The following is a 15214-nucleotide window of genomic DNA, read 5'->3' as shown; positions in this document are numbered from 1 at the left end:
ATCCCTTTTTTTTTTCCTCTGGTAATAGTACCTTGACTTTCCTTGGGACACACCCCTTTCTATCTATATGGACTTACAGGACTACATTTCAAGCCCTTCCTTGCCTAGAGATAGGCATGTGATACAGGCTAAGCCGACTGGATTCCTTTTTGCTTGCAAGTCTGAACGTCGAGAGAAGGGATGGAAGAGATGGAAAATGATTGGAGCCAGTTTATCTGGATAGCATTAGGTCCTGAAGTCTGGATCCTGGGACTGCTCAGACCTCATCCAAGATCCCTTTTTCAGCCCAGCTTTCACTCCCTACGTGACCCAGATCCTCCTCACATTAGCCAGAGTTAATTTCTGTTGCTTGAAACCCTAGACCCCTACACAACAGAGGGCTGGCCATTCATTCATCCATGTAGTGGCAAGCTCCCAAGCATCCTCTCCATGCATGTTGCTGTGGGCATGGTGGTGAGGAGGGCTGAGTTTCTGTAATCAGCAAGGGTAGTCACTCATTCCACTCTTGAGTATGTTTTCAGACCAAGGAATTTGTCCTGGGTCATGCACAGGACTATTCCATGGCTTGATGAGATTCAAGATAGGTTGTCACACATCTGTATCATTTTACAGATCTGTGTTGCCTTGTCTACACTTTGCTGGAGGATCAGTCAACTAATAGTTTCCTCCAACTAGGCACTACATTGTTGCATGGATAAAAGTCAGGTATCTGGGACTATGAGAATAAATTCCTCAGAAATGCCTCCATCTAGTTGGCCATTTCATTTTTTCTTGGGGGTTTTGTGAAAGATGGTTTGCTAAGAGTCAAAAGAGACCCTAATAGCAGATCAGGAGATATGGCTTGATTTGTGGATTTATCACAAAATTCTCTTGTGGTATTGGATAAGGTGGTGGCCTTCGGTGAGTCTCAGCTTCTCTTTAGGTAAATTGGGAAATTGTTCCAATGATCTCTAATGCCCATTCTGCTTTGGTAGCTTCTAAACATCTTCTGTCATAGGGAAGCTCTTGGATAAAGAGAGAAAAAAGTCTGTCTCTCCTTGTGATTTGAAGGTTCTGAATGGCATAAAAAGAGTTAAGCTTTGCAGCACTTTGCAACATTGATAAAAATGTGTGTACTTTAATTTCTAATAAAAAAATCAAGCAGGTATGAATAGCAATAAAATTGCTCAAAAATTGTTCAAATTGAAGGGAAACAATTGGAAATGGATTTGGAAATACAATGTTTAGCTAAGCAAGCTATAATGTTCTGTTATTTTAATCAGCATTGTAAAGTAATTTAAATAATGCAGGAAGAGACTTTTATACTTTAATATATAATCACTTTTTTCAATGCATTCATCAAAAGGCATTTCATGTTAATGATTCTATGGCTGACGACAGATACTGGCAATAATGGTCTCTCGTCTGCTCTCAGCTTATATTTGGAGCTTCTTAGATTTAACTTTTTTTTGCTCTTCCCTACTACTCTTAAAGGAAAATTCCTGTAATTTGGGGGGAAAAACAGTTCCTAAATATTTCAAAGAGAAACATATTTTTAAAAGGAAATCTAGAACGTTCCCCTGATATGATTTCTTCTGTAGCACCAGCAAGTTGGAATGGAGCTCAGGGGTCATCTCAACAACTCACTTGCCTCCAGGCCCTTGAAACTCAAAAAGCATGAATGTGTCTTTCCCTTTAAAAGTCTTCTCCAAGGACAGGTGGGATTCTCTCACTCCATAGCTATTTTGTCTGTAATTTTAATAAATAAATACTCATTGACAGTTGAAGATTTTGCATGAAGAAATGACAAAGAAAGTTTCCTTCTTATTATTGAATTTCTGTCAACTATTAATATTATCAAATGACTTTTTTGGAAATCTATTTTTAAAGAGTCATTTGAATTATTCTTGCTGCATTCTACATATATATCAAGTCCCCATCCTCTCCAGAGAGAAGGGTTCAATGCCAGCCCCCAAATGGTGAAAGTAGATCTCCAAAGATTATAACGTTTGGCCTTGCCCTTGCAAGAACCTTCTTTCCTCCCCAGATAAAGCACACTTTCAGTGTCACCTGCATGGCTTTTGCCCATACTGTGAGGAAAACTCACCTATCCATCTATCCATCTATCCATCCATCTATCCATCCACCCATCTATCCCCACCTCCAGAGTTTCCCCAGGATAAGAATAAAACTTAGCCCTAGATGTGTTTTTACGTCTGAACACTATTTCTGGACTGGAGAGCTCCTAGTTTGACTGTCCAGAAACATTTTCGGAAAGGCAGCCTAGTTTTCATCAGCTAAGCCTGAGACAGTAGAGTTGGATTGAAAGCACTAAGGAGCCAGGGGGAGTTGGCAGCCAGGTGGGAGGAGGGGCCCAGGCTGGGGGCCCAGGAGCCTCTGTTTGGGTTGAGTCTGCCCCAGATGGAGGGTCTGGCAGTCGTTCCTCTCTTTGGGCTGGTTAGCGATGGATTGGAAACACATGGCAGACTCCGGGTTGGCGCTCGTAGCCACATGCTGCTCGTTGAGGTGGCAGGCTCAGCTCGAGCTGCTTGGGGGCAGGAAGGAAAGAGAGCTACTGGGGTCCAAGCTCTGGTCAGAAGGGCTTCCTGAGTCCTCCCCACCTGAGTGCCAGGGGACTTCAATGGCCCTTCAGGAGAAGGGAGGTGAATCAAGGACTGGGGAAGCAGTGACTGCTTAGAGTGAAAGCAGAGACACAGTGAGCTGAGTCCAGAACAAAGACGAGAGGGACAGGAGAGGAAACTTCTATTCACTGGGGAGGAGTCCCTAAAACTCTCTGTGCCTCGGTTCTCACACCTGTAAATGATAAGCCTTGTCAATTCCCGTATCATAGGCCAATTGAGAGAATTACATAAAGTAACAAGGATAAAGCATCTAGCGCAAATCCTAGGGAATAGTGGTGTCTTTGTATTGGACTTCTTAGGAAATCCACAGGAAGGTGGGGAGGGGCAGAGAGTAAGTCATAGCTGTGAAAGGGCAGCTAGGTCCAGGGGCAACCCAACAAAGACACCAGAAAGCTCTCAGGGACCCTGCATCACTGGCCCACCTCCGAGCCCTCACAGGACACAACTGCAGAGCCCAGGAAGTACTGTAGTCCTCTTCAGAACTCAAGAGCATCCCAAATTCCATCTTCGATGCATCTTCACTGCCGCATCATGACAAAATCCACACCACTCAGCTCTTCAGAACTGCTTGTTAACTCCTTTGTGTGCTAAGTGCTTACTGGGTCTCCACGAGGCTGCACTGGAATCCTGGTGTCCTGGGGAGGGAGGGGACACGTCTCACCCTGAGGATGTTGTGACCTACGGAGGAGAGGAGACACAAGGGCACCATGCCGCCCCCGCAGGGCATGAGGCGAGGCTCAGGGCATGCCTTCCAATCCTTCAAAGGGCAGGAAAGGTAAATCCAGACAGAGGCATGGACAGCCAGTCAGCTGGAAAAAGTGTTTCATTTTACTGTCAATCGAGTAAATGTGTGCTACAGCGCCAATAAGTCAACATTCTGCCTCAAAACTTCCAAAGATTAAAACAAACAAACAAACAAACACTCTACCCTTGGTTGGGGTAATTGTGAGAAAATGCTGACAGGGATGAAATTTGCTAGTAGTGAGGCCCATATATATATATATGGTTGGTATATTTGATTTACACAGTTTTGTTATCATATGCACTGACTTTAGAAATCGCCCTTCGATTTAAGATGAGAGTCCATCATAGAAGTTTTCTAAAGATAATTTAGCTAATATATTAAAGTCTTTAGAAATGAGTAATATTTGAGCCAGCTATTCCAAACCTGAGAATTTATCCTAAGAAAATTAACATACATGTTAACAAATGTTTGGCACAACAGGAGGCACCTCAGTGTCATATCTAATTGGAAAAAATGGAATTTATCTACAAGTCCAGTAATGATTGAGTCAATGAAAAATCATGGTATGCACAAATAAACAAATCCTATTTGGCTAGTGAATGCAGAGGAGTAGGATTTTTTAATGGAAAAATGTTGAAAAAAGTCATGAACAGAAAATAGAGTAAAATTAAAGTGGAAGATGGTCACTGCAGATAGTGACTGCAGCCACGAAATTAAAAGATGCTTACTCCTTGGAAGGAAAGTTATGACCAACCTAGATAGCATATTCAAAAGCAGAGACATTACTTTGCCAACAAAAGTCCACTTGGTCAAGGCTATGGTTTTCCCTGTGGTCATGTATGGATGTGAGATTTGGACTGTGAAGAAAGCTGAGCGCCGAAGAATTGATGCTTTTGAACTGTGGTGTTGGAGAAGACTCTTGAGAGTCCCTTGGACTGCAAGGAGATCCATCCAGTCCATTCTGAAGGAGATCAACCCTGGGTGTTCTTTGGAAGGAATGATGCTAAAGCTGCAACTCCAGTACTTTGGCCACCCCATGCGAAGAGTTGACTCATTGGAAAAGACTCTGATGCTGGGAGGGATTGAGGGCAGGAGGAGAAGGGGACGACAGAGGATGAGATGGCTGGATGGCGTCACCGACTTGATGGACGTGAGTTTGAGTGAACTCCGGGAGTTGGTGATGGACAGGGAGGCCTGGCGTGCTGCGATTCATGGGGTCACAAAGAGTCAGACACGACTGAGCAACTGAACTGAACTGAATGTTCCTTTTTACTACTACTTATCTATTAATTTTCTATTTACCCATCTTTCATCTATTTACCTATATATTATGATATTGCCATTACTCATTTAAAATTATTTTTTTGTAAATTTTGCTTGTAAAATGTCCTCATTTCAGTTCAGTCTCTCAGTTGTGTCCAACTCTTTGCAACCCCATGAATCACAGCACGCCAGGCCTCCCTGTCCATGATCATCTCCCAGAGTTCACTTAAACTCACATCCATCGAGTCGGTGACGTCATCCAGCCATCTCATCCTCTGTCGTCCCCTTCTCCTCCTGCCCCCAATCCCTCCCAGCATCAGAGTCTTTTCCAATGAGTCAACTCTTTGCATGAGGTGGCCAAAGTACTGGAGTTTCAGCTTTACTATCATTCCTTCCAAAGAAATCCCAGGGCTGATCTCCTTCAGAATGGACTGGATGGATCTCCTTGCAGTCCAAGGGACTCTCAAGAGTCTTCAACACCACAGTTCAAAAGCATCAATTCTTCGGCGCTCAGCTTTCTTCACAGTCCAACTCTCATATCCATACATGACCACTGGAAAAACCATAGCCTTGACTAGATGGACCTTTGTTGGCAAAGTAATGTCTCTGCTTTTGAATATGCTATCTAGGTTGGTCATAACTTCTCTTCCAAGGAGTAAGTGTCTTTTAATTTCATGGTTGCAATCACCATCTGCAGTGATTTTGGAGCCCAAAAAATTAAAGTCTGACACTGTTTCCACTGTTTCCCCATCTAGTTCCCATGAAGTGATGGGACCAGATTTTTCCTTTTTTTTCTTTTTTTTGATCACAGATCATTTTGGTTTTTATACATAGAAAAAGTAGTATTAGATTTTTTTCCATTAAAAATGGATCTTGGTGCTTTCTAAAATTTAATATTATAATTTGGTTTAAGAGAATTAATTTCCAACTTAAAAACAAAAACAAGATAAAACAAAAACTTTGACCATGGCCATCCTGAGAAGGAAGAAGATGTCCATGAGAGGGAGAGGCTGGCCAGGATGGGCTAGAGTAAGAGAGGGCCACACCCTGTACTTGATTCTCCTGCCAAAATCTAACAGGTAGAAGATAGTAGTGAACTCACGCTGTGGCCCATGTTACCTCCTGCCCAATTTATCCACAGATGTTAAGCTCTCATTACAGAAAATTAGACTTAAGACAAGAAGTTCCAGCCATGTAGTCTATTTCTTTGGGTTATAGCTTATCTATTACTTATAAAAATGTTTTTCTATTAAAGTGTAGATTTTCAAAATCCAATTGCCAACTTATCTTGCTGACTTTGCTTTCTCTACTTTATTTTCATCAAATGCCTAAGGACGATTATGTCAACCTTTAACACAATTGAGGACAGTGTACCAAACTCATATGTCTCTGATTTTCACTGCAGGGTTATTTATATCCGTGAAGAGTTGGCTTGGTCTCTGTTGACAGAAAAATGGATAAACAGAATGTTGCACATATGGATGGTGGAATACTATGCAGTAATGAAAATGAATTAAGTTGGTGCCAAAACCAATGTTGGATGATAAGAATAAATAGATTATATTTCCATAACATATTATCTATGATTATATTTGTATCTACTTATATACAATATATGGAGGAGGGCATGGCAACCCACTCCAGCCTGGTGGGCTACTTACTGTGCATGGGGTGGCAAAGAGTCAGACTCAACTGAGCAGCTACGAATGGCACAGCACATATACAATCTATTTATCTTAAATATTTATAATCATGCATATTGGGTTGGCCAATAAGTTTGTTCATGTTTATCCATAAGATGTAACAGAAAAACCCAAATGAATGTTTTGCCCAACCCACTATCTTTAGAAATACACTTTATTTCTGAAATATAGGACACTCCTACATAACTTTAATACAAAAATGCTATATTTTTTCATGAATAAAATATTTATTAACAAAGTGAGGAAGAATTAGGAAGAACTGTAATAACTACGAGATCACATGGATTAGCATTCAGGCCTGACCATGATGGAATCAAGTGCAGGGGACTTAGCTTTCCCACCAGAAATAACTGTAAAACTGAAGGAAATGTATGAAGCATCTGTTTTCACACACTGGCGGTGAGCACCGCGTTTAACCATTTTCTGCAGGGGGAAGTACTTATACTTTGTAAACATAACAGGGATGTAGCTGAGATCTACAGTCAGGCCACACTTTGGGAGTATTAATCATTTTTCTTTTTCTATATGTGCCATTTGCTGTTTGTCCATTTTCTCTCTTGGTTTGAGTATACGGTATTTATTTTATCTCCTCTATTGGCTTTTAAGCTATATTTCTCTGGTTTATTATTTAGAGATTAGTCAAAGGATATTATGCATTCTTAGCTTATCACATTCTTCCTTGAATTAATATTAGTTTGCTTTACATATAATGAAGAACTTTCCAGTAATATACTTCTATTCACCTCTCTTTTTGTGTGTGAGGGTTATCATATATTTCACTTTTGTATGTTATAAACCCAAAACAGTTCATTTTAAAAAATAGTTGATTTATAATGTTGTGTTAGTTTCTGGTATACAGCAAAGTGATTCAGTAATATATGTATATATATATAAATATTTTTTCATATTCTTTCATTTTTTTCCATTATGGTTTCTTTTCTTTCCTTTTCCATTATGGTTTATTATAAAATATTGAATAGAGTTTCCTGTTCTATATTGCAAGACCTTGCTGTTTATCTACTATATATAGTAGATATATATCTATATATAGTAGATATAGATATATATATATATATATCCCAAACCCCTAATTTATTCCTCTCCTCACTTTCCCTTTGGTAATTATATTTGTTTCTATGTCTATGAGTTTGTTTTGTAAATAAGTTAATTTGTATCATATTTTAAATCCCACATACAAATGATATACATTTGTCTTTCTCTTTTTGACTTATTTCACTTAGTATAATAATGTCTAGGTCCATTCACATGATTAGAAATGGCATTATTTGATTCTTTTTTATGGCTGAGTAGTATTTCATTGTATTTGTATACCACATCTTCTTTATCCATTCATCTGTTTACAAACATTTAGGTTGCTTCCATGTTTGACTATGGTAAATACTGCTGCTATGAACCTTGGTATCCATGCATCTTTATGAATTAGACTTTTCTCCAGATATATGCTCATGAGTAGGATTGCTGGAACAGATGGTAACTCTATTTTCAGTTTTCTAAGGAACCTCCATAATGTTTTCCATAGTGGCTGTACCAACTTACATTCCCACCATCAGTGTAGGAGGGTTCTCTTTCCTCCACATCCTCTCCAGCATTTATTATTTGCAGACTTTTAAATAGCAGCCATTCTGACAGGTGTGAGGTGATACCTTTTTGTAGTTTTGGTTTGCATTTCTCTACTAATTAGCAAAGTTGAGCATCTTTTCATATGCCTATTGTCCATCTGTATGTCTTCTTTGGAGAAATCAGTTTAGGTTTTCTGCCCATTTTTTGACTGGGCTCTTTGTTGCTTTTTGTTATTGAGTCTATGAGCTCCTTGCATGTTTTGAAAATGAATTCCTTTTTGGTTGTTTCATTCGCAAATATTTTCCCCCAGTGTGTAGGCTGTCTTTTCATTTTGCCTATGGTTTCCTTTGCTGTGCAAAACTTCTAAGTTTGATTAGGTCTCATTTGTGTATTTTTGCTTTTATTGCTATTGCCTTGGAAGATTGATCCATGAAATGTTGCTATGATTTATGTTGGACATTGTTATTTTTAACTTAAAGAGTCCAATGGCTTATAAAGAAACTATGAAAGGAGAAAAATGTCTTTTAGATTTACATTTTTTCCCTCTCTCCTTCTTTTATGTGGACTAAGTTTCTATTTGTTACAATTTTCCTTCAGCCAATTTTTTGGGGTATGGTAAAATAGCTTATTGAAGTTGCCTTTACTTTGACCTCATTTTCCATGAATATTTTCACTGGATATAGGAGTCTAAGTTGGTTAACTTTTATTTCGACATTTAAAATACATTATTCCATTGTTTCTGATGAGAGATTAGCAATATTTATATCTTTGTTCTCTTGCATGTAAAAAGATCTTTCATCTTTGACTGCTTTTAAGAATTTTTTTTAATTTTTTATTTATTTTTTTAAGAATTTTTTTTAAAATAAATATTCTCAGCAATTTGATTGTGATGTAACTAGGTGTAGTTTTCTTTGTGTTTACCGTTTGTGATTAGTTGTTTCTCTAATCTCTGGGTGAACATTGCTCATCAAATTTGGAAACCTTTTGTCATATTTTTCCCTGTTTCAGTCTTTGTCACCTTCTGATACCTCATCTACACATATATTCAACCACATAAGTAGATTACTTAGGTCTCTGAACCTCTATTCACTATTTTTTTCTTTCTTAGTGCCCCAGGTGGTATAGCTTCTCCTGACCTGTCTTCAAATTTACTGCATTTTCTTCTGATTGTTCAATATGCTGTTAATCCCACCCACTGAAATTTTCATTTCAAATATGTTTTTCTATTCTAAAATTTCTATTTGATTCTTTTTCATAGTTTTCATTTCTCTGATAAGGTTTTCTATCCATTTACTCATTATATCCCTGGATTTCTTTAAGTCCTTAAACATTTTTATAACATCTGCTTTAAAGTCTTGTTTTCTAAATTCAATAACTGTGTTATCTTAGGGTCTATTTCTATAGAAAAAGCTTTATCTTTCCCTGGTTATAAGCCAAATTTTTCTTCTTTGCATATATAATTTTTTTCCCCTGTGTGCTATATATTATGAATGCTATATATGTGAGAATATATTGAGTCATCTTCCTCTAAAAAGTATTGAGATTTGTTGATAATTAATTTATTGGAATATCAATTTGATTATCTTATGAGTTGCTTTTAATCTGTTAGGATGAGAGTAGTGTAATCTTTATTCTGAAGTTCAAATATCTTACTTTAAAGATGTGAGCTTTATGGAATTTCAATTAAATTCCTGGAATGTTTACAGATGTTTCTCCATCCTGACTGTCCAAAATTCCTGACTCCCAGTGCTGAATGTCATCTGAAATCTCCATCCAGTTCACATTCTCTTTTGTAGCTTTTTTGTTGGTTTGTTTTGAGGTCTTACAAAGTTGTACCATGTATGAGCACGTCATTAATATCCATCCAAAGGCTCAAGGAGACTTCTATGCAAATTATTTGGACTCCTTCTCTGTGAAGTATTTTTTCTTTGGTATCTATCGTGTCTTGTAAAGTGAAAGTAAAAGTGAAGTTGCTCAGTTGTGTCTGACTCTGAACACTATGGACTATAGCCCTCCAGGCTCCTCCGTCTATTAGATTTTCCAGGCAAGAATAGTGGACAATACCCCATCTCCAGGGGATCTTCCAGACCCAGGGATCAAACTCAGGTCTCCTGTATTGCAGGCAGACTCTTTACCCTCTGGAATTTATTTAGAGTATAGTTCTATCGTGTAAGTTCCAGCCATCTCAGCTGTTCCAAATTTTAATCAAATCAAAGGAAGATATTGTCAAAATCAGGCTTTCCTGGTGGCTCAGTGGTAAAGAATCCTCCTGCCAATGTAGGAGACTCCAGTTTCATCTTTGGGGTCAGTAAGATCACCTGTGGAAGGCAATACCAGTATTCTTGCCTGGAAAATCTCATGGACAGAGGAGCCTGGTGGGCTATAGTCCATGGGGTTGCAAAGAGTCAGACACAACTGAGCAACTAAACAACAAACAATTGTCAGACTCAGTAAATAAGCAAGATCTACATGCTATTATAAAAGAAACACTTGAAATGTAGAGAGACAGGTTAAAAGTAAAAGAATGGGGAAATATATACCATGCTGACAGTAAGCATAAGAAAGCTAGCATGGCTCTATCACTATCAGACACAGAGATTTTAAGAAAAGGAAATTATCAGAGTTAAAGAGATTACTCAATTAACATAAATGCGGCAATTCATAAAGAAAAAGAGCAGTATATATATATATAATATATGGCTGCTGCTGCTGCTGCTAAGTTGCTTCAGTCGTGTCCAACTCTGCGCGACCCCATAGATGGCAGCCCACCAGGCTCCCCTGTCCCTGGGATTCTCCAGGCAAGAATACTGGAGTGGGTTGCCATTTCCCTCTCCAATGCATGAAAGTGAAAAGTGAAAGTGAAGTCTCTCAGTCATGTCCGACTCTTAGCAACCCCATGGACTGCAGCCTACCAGGCTCCTCCATCCATGGGATTTTCCAGGCAAGAGTACTGGAGTGGGGTGCCATTGCCTTCTCTGAAAATATATGGACCAGATATCAAAGTTTTCAAACACAAAGAAAAGCAAAACAAAGAGAAAAACAAAGATAAATCCACAATAATAGCTAAAGATTTTAACACTCTACTCTTAGTAACTGGTAAAGCAAGTTGATAACACCAGAATATTTGATGAACACTATTTACCAATTTGATCTAGTTGACATCCAACCACTTCATAATACATATTTTTTTCTAGTGCACTAGAAACATTCACCAAGGTAGAACTTAAGATGGACAATAATACAAGTCTTCATTCATTTCAAGGAAATAAATTTAAAAATTAAGAAAATTCTTTCATACCTGAATATATAATACATACTTCTCAATAGCCTATTAGTCAAAAGAAAAAAATCCTTATAGACATTGCCTAATATTTATGAATAATTGATAATAGGAACTTCCCTGGTGGCCCAGTGATTAAGACGCTGCACTTTCTTTGCAGGGAGTACCAGTTCAACCCCTGGTCTTCGAATTAAGATTCCACGTGCCACAGGGTGTACTCCCCTCAAATAAGAGTAAAAATAATTGATAATGAAAATACAGCATATAATATTTTATAGGATACAGCTAAAGCAGTACTTAAAGGAAAAATATGTTGCCTTAACAGTTAGAATTGAAAGTACTAAAATTCAAACTTAAAAATCTGAGAAAAACAAAATAAATGTGTATAAATAAAAGAGGAAATAATAGAGATGAGTAGGTATCAGTGAATAGAAATTAACAAACATTAAAGGCAATGAATAAAACAAAAAATAGCTTCATTTAAAAGATTAATAAATATGATGGGTAAGAGAGAAAACATAAACTTTCAATTAAAAAATTAATTAAAAAATTTCCAAATGAAGAAGCAGGAGATATCCCCAGACATATGTCACACAGATATTAAAAGATAAGCTAGTACTATGAATAATCTTGTGTATACAATTTGACAGTTTTGATGGAGTTAAAAAATATATTGAAGGACACAAATTGCCAAAATTAATACAACAAAGTGCAAAAGTTTATTAGCCTTTTATGTGTTAGCTAAATTGATTTTGTAATTAAAACCTTTCTACCAAAAGCACCCAAGTATCACATGGATTCACTGGTAGATATTATCAAATTTTAATAAAAAAAATACTAATCTTACACAAATTCCTTGAGAAAATAGAAAAGAAGGGAGTACATTGCAGTTCTTTTGATGAACCCATCTTAATGCTAATACCATAACCAAACAAGGACGTTAAAAGGACATCATTAACTAACATTTTTTTACGAACACAGATGCAATACTTCTTAACAAACTATAAACAAATTTAAAGAGACAGAACATCATCATTACTAAGTGGATAACCCAAGAAATGCAAGATTGGTTTAACACTCAAAATTAATCTAATATACCAGGATTGCCAAAATAAAGAAGAAAAGAATATCATATAATGATCTCAATAAATGCAGAAAATGCATTTGCTAATTTTCATGCACAATCCCAAAAATAATCTCTTTGTCAACTAAGAGTAGAAGGGATATTTTTCAATATGATAAAGAGTTCTCCCTACTATCAAGACCAAAGAAAGGATATTTCTTAATATATCTATTCAAAATTATACTGAAAGATGCAGTGAGTACAACAGGAGAAAAAGAAATAAAAGATACAAAATTCAGAAAGGAAGAAATATAGCTATCATTATTCATAGATACAAAAGTCTACATGTAGAAACTCCTAAAGAATCTCTAAATAATTAGAAATAGTAATTACTTTAGCAAAGTTACTAGAGATAGGTCAATATTGGAAAATTATTTGCATTTTGGCAGGGAACAATTAGAAAATGAAATTTTAAAATACTATACATAATAAAATAAAAATACTTAAGGAGATAAGTGTAAGAAAATGTGAGAAATTAAAGAAGACCTAAGCAGTAAAGAGATATACCATGTTCATGAATTGTTCAAAGATTCAGTGCTATTAAGATAGCATACATCCCAAAACTGATTCAATGCCATACAAAGCAAAATTCCAGCAGACTTTTGTTTTTGATTGGCAAGCCAAGTTTAAAATTATATAGCAATCTGAAGGGCCTAGAACAACAAAATGCAATATTAAAGAAAAACAAATTTGGATGCTTACACTACCTGATTTTAAGAGTGACTATAAAGCTATAGTAATCAAAGCTTTTTGTATTGATGCAAATAGGAACATATATTAGAGGAACAAAATACAGAGTCTGGAAATTGATTTACACAACTGAGTTTTGACAAAATCTGCAAGACAATTCAACAGGAAATGATGGTAAACAAAGGGATAGCCATACTGAAAAAAAAAAAAGAAGAAGTTCAAAACCTATCTGACACCACATACAAAAATTGACTTGTGGAAGATTTCAGCTATAAATAAAAAATAAAAATCTATGAAGCTCTTAGAAATAAACTTAAAAGAATATCTTACTGACCTTCAGGTAGTCAAACATATCTTAGATATGGCATGGAAAACATAGACCATAGGCTGAGTGTTTTAGCTCAGGCTTCCATAACAAAATACCACAGAGGGGGAGGCCTCATACGTTTCATAGTTCTGGAGGCTGGAAGTCCAGGATCAGGGTGGTGAGGTTCTGATGAGAGACTTCTTCCTGACTTGCCCTGAGTTCTCACATGAAAAAAAAACAGAGAGAGCTCTGGTGTCTCTTCCTTTTCTATAAGGGCACTGATTTCATTATGAGGGCCCCACCCTCATGACCACATCTAGCCCTAATTACCATCCACAGGCCCCAATACCAATCACGTTAGGAGTTAGAGTTTCAACATATGAATGGCAGAAGGCGAGGAGACTACAAACATTCAGTACACAGCATAGACTGAAACCAATAAATTAGACTTGATCTAAATCAAAACCTTCTGTTTACAGAAGACACCATTAAAAATGGTACAATAAAAGTCACTCGGTAATAAAAAGGAGCAAACTATTGATACATGCAGAAACTTCAATGAATCTCAAAGAGAGGCAGAGTAAAAGAAGTCAGCTTCTAAAGGTGACATACTGTACAAGAGCACTTGCATGGCAGTCTTTTTTTACAAAAATTAGAGTAATAGAGGATAGATCGGTGGTTTCTAGAGGTTAGGAGTGGGGAACGTGTGACCACAAGAGGCAGCAGTGAAAGACAGTCTGTGGAGTTCTGGTTCCTGATTGTAGTGGTAGATACATGCTGCTGCTGCTGCTGCTAAGTCGCTTCAGTTGTGTCCAGCTCTGTGCGACCCCATAGACGGCAGCCCACCAGGCTCCCCCGTCCCTGGGATTCTCCAGGGAAGGTAGTTACATGAATCCATTCATATTTTTATAGTTAAAGAACTGTACACCAACAGAAGTCAGTTTTACTGCATGTTAATAAAAATATAAAATAATTGGTAACTAGATGGGGAGAACGAGGAGCCTGGTGGGCTGCAGTCCATGGGGCTGCTAAGAGTCAGACAGGACTGAGTGACTTCACTTTACACTTCACTTTACCATTAGTGCCACCTGGGTACCCCTAGAGCGGGTAGGTAGATTTATTTTGGCTTTCCCACAGATGGTTAGGAGAAGGCAATGGCACCCCACTCCAGTACTCTTGCCTGGAAAATCCCATGGACGGAGGAGCCTGGTGGGCTGTAGTCCGTGGGGTCGCTAGGAGTCGGACACAACTGAGTGACTTCACTTTCACTTTTCACTTTCATGCATTGGAGAAGGAAATGGCAATCCACTCCAGTGTTCTTGCCTGGAGAATCCCAGGGACGGGGGAGCCTGGTGGGCTGCCCTCTATGGTGTCGCACAGAGTAGGACATGACTGAAGTGACTTAGCTGCAGATGGGGAGAAAAGATTTTGCAACACGTATATCTGGAAAAGAACTAGTGTTTATTTTAGAAAGGCAACTCAATAAAATATATACAAAATTTGTGAAAAAATACAAAGGAAGCTATTGAAATGGTCAATAAGCATTGGAAAAAGTGGTCAATGTCAGTAGTTATCAGTGAAATGCAGATTAAAACCATACTTGACTTACTAGAAGAACTCACTAGAAGGCTTAAAATTTAAAGGACAGTCAATGGTAAATCAACGCACTCCAGTACTCTTGCCTGTAAAATTCCATGGATGGAGCAGCCTGGTGGGCTACAGTCCATGGGGTTGCTAAGAGTTGGACACGACTGAGCGACTTCACTTTCACTTTTCACTTTCATGCATTGGAGAAGGGAATGGTAACCCACTCCAGTGTTCTTGTCTGGAGAATCCCAGGGGCGGGGGAGCCTGGTGGGCTGCCATCTATGGGGTCGCAGAGTTGGACATGACTGAAGCGA

The 15214-nt window shown here is 37.9% G+C and overlaps 1 long non-coding RNA gene across 1 annotated transcript; it reads right to left on the bottom strand.

Moving 5' to 3' along the window:
* Nucleotides 1–943: 943 nt before the first annotated feature.
* On the bottom strand, nt 944–13535 carry LOC129631899 (uncharacterized). Its single transcript, XR_008704225.1, has 3 exons — nt 13341–13535; nt 3044–3299; nt 944–1728 (listed from the first exon to the last, which is right to left on the bottom strand). It is a non-coding gene; the product is annotated as an uncharacterized LOC129631899 (long non-coding RNA).
* Nucleotides 13536–15214: the final 1679 nt, after the last annotated feature.

Source organism: Bubalus kerabau, chromosome 17 (genome assembly GCF_029407905.1).
Source record: "Bubalus kerabau isolate K-KA32 ecotype Philippines breed swamp buffalo chromosome 17, PCC_UOA_SB_1v2, whole genome shotgun sequence".
In the NCBI taxonomy this organism is placed as follows: domain Eukaryota; kingdom Metazoa; phylum Chordata; class Mammalia; order Artiodactyla; family Bovidae; genus Bubalus; species Bubalus kerabau.
This window is presented reverse-complemented; position numbering and strand designations above follow the sequence as displayed.